Below are 2217 nucleotides of genomic sequence, written 5' to 3'. Positions count from 1 at the left end.
TGGGGGTGGGGGTGGGGAGGGAGACACACACTTTTAAGCTCAGCAGGGCTTCCTGGCATTCACCAAAGGGGTCAGAGCAAAACTGATCATTTGACTTAGCTAGCACTTGAAAATCCTTTTGCATTTCCAGGGAAAATGCAAATGTGACAGGGGCAGAAACGGAACGTGGGGCCAGCGGTGACTGTGAGGAAGATGAGTCCTGCTCTGTGCCCGGGATGGCTGTTCTGATTGCAGAGGCGCATGCTCACCTGGCTGGGAGTTGCAGTGGGACCCGGGGGCTCACCTGGGAATGCGGCCCATCCTCCCCACCAGGGAGCTGCCTGTGATCATGAAAGACTAGCAACCTCATTGCAGAGACCGGAGCCCCCAGCCCGGAAAGGCCCCCAGCCTTTGCTTACCCACAGGCCTTTGCTTACCCGCAGGCCTTTGCTTACCCACAGGCCTTTGCTTACCCACAGGCCTTTGCTTACCCGCAGGCCTTTGCTTACCCACAGGCCTTTGCTTACCCACAGGCCTTTGCTTACCCGCAGGCCTTTGCTTACCCACAGGCCTTTGCTTACCCACAGGCCTTTGACCCTTTTGCCTACTTCCCCCTGTACTCTTTGTCCTTCTACCCAATATAAGCACCTGGTGCGATGGGGAGGAGGCAGAGCAGCTTTCTGTGAGTGACCTGCTGCTCTCCCACGCTGCCGGCAGGATTGGAACACACGCTCATGTGATTCACCCCTGCCTCTGCTTAACTGGCTCAGGTAGTGACAGGCAACGCACAGCCCCTGTGGCATCCCACCCACCCTCCACCTCGGCTGGCCTCAGGCCCAGAGCCCAGACCCCAACCACACCCGCAGAGCTGAGCACCAGAAAGAGAGTAGCAGATGCCCCAGGCCGCACCGCAGATTTAAAAAATGCGTGCTGTTATTTATATTTAATAGTAGCTTTCAAAAAATGTTGCAAATCCTAGGGCTCGGCAAACATGTAAATGATAATTGATTGTTATCCTCCAGAAACTTAGAATTCAAAAGTTTAATCATCCTTATTAGCCTACTTTGGCGACTTCAGTCCATAACTTGGCCTTGGAGTTGATGATGTATGTGATAGATCCTCCCTTCCCCCAACTGGTGGGCGGAGTATGACGTAACCTGCAGCCCCGAAATACCTGAGTGACTAACCATGTACCTTATATGGACTATACATTGGACCACCAATCAGCACCTGCCAAATACCCTAAGCCCTTGTCCTATATGGACCATACAGTTAGCCACCAATCAGCATGCGCCGAGTACACTAAGCCCCCACCCCTTCCCATTCCGCCCCTCAAAAGGCGTGCTCACCCCTGCACATGCTGCTGTCCTCCCCTTGCGAGACAGCCCGGCAGGTCTCTTTCCCCTAATAAAGCCTGTAATCCTGGTTTTCAGCTCCCGACTGGTCTCTCAGTATGGTGTCCAACAGAAGCCAAAAATTAACTTTGATTTAACGTCACAATTCCAACCCCAATATAATTCATCATGCAGATATATTTGTCAAAAATAAATCCGTGAGCACACGATATACAAATGATGGATTATAGGATTGTACACCTGAAACCTGTATAATTTTATTAACCAATGTCACCCCAATAAAGTCAATAAATACATTTTTTAAATGTATTTGTATCGGTAAATTACACACACATTTCCCCAGAAGGGTTAGTGATATGCAAAGGGCTGTGGGTTCTGGTTCCTGCCACAAGGTTGTTAATCTCTCCATGATAATCTGCATCTCCACGTGCAGCTCCCACCAGGTGAGCATGCGCCTTCTGTAATCCGAACAAGACAACCCGGTCACCGAGCAGCAGTCACACTCCTGACTTTCCTAGCCGGTCCCCACATGCCAGCTGCCCCTGTCGGGACTGGTCCGTTCCCTCATTTGCTCACCCAGTGGCATTTACCTCACCTCTGTAGGCGGGGCCATTGGAAACATGGAACCGGATAACCCAGGGGTCCGGGCCGCCTGTCACTACCTGACCCAATTCGACAGAGACGGTGAATCCTATGAGCGTGTGTTCCAATCCTGCTGGCAGTGTGGGAGAGCAGCAGGTCACACACAGACACCTGCTCCCGTCACCCCCCCTCCCCATAAGCCAGCTGCTGTATTGGGTAGAAGGACAGAGATTACAGGGGAAGGAGGCAAAGGGTGTGCCAAATGGGCAGTTTACAGGCAATGTGGGCTAGATATGCAAAG

Source organism: Myotis brandtii, unplaced genomic scaffold (assembly GCF_000412655.1).
Source record: "Myotis brandtii unplaced genomic scaffold, ASM41265v1 scaffold105, whole genome shotgun sequence".
NCBI lineage: Eukaryota > Metazoa > Chordata > Mammalia > Chiroptera > Vespertilionidae > Myotis > Myotis brandtii.
This window is presented reverse-complemented; position numbering follows the sequence as displayed.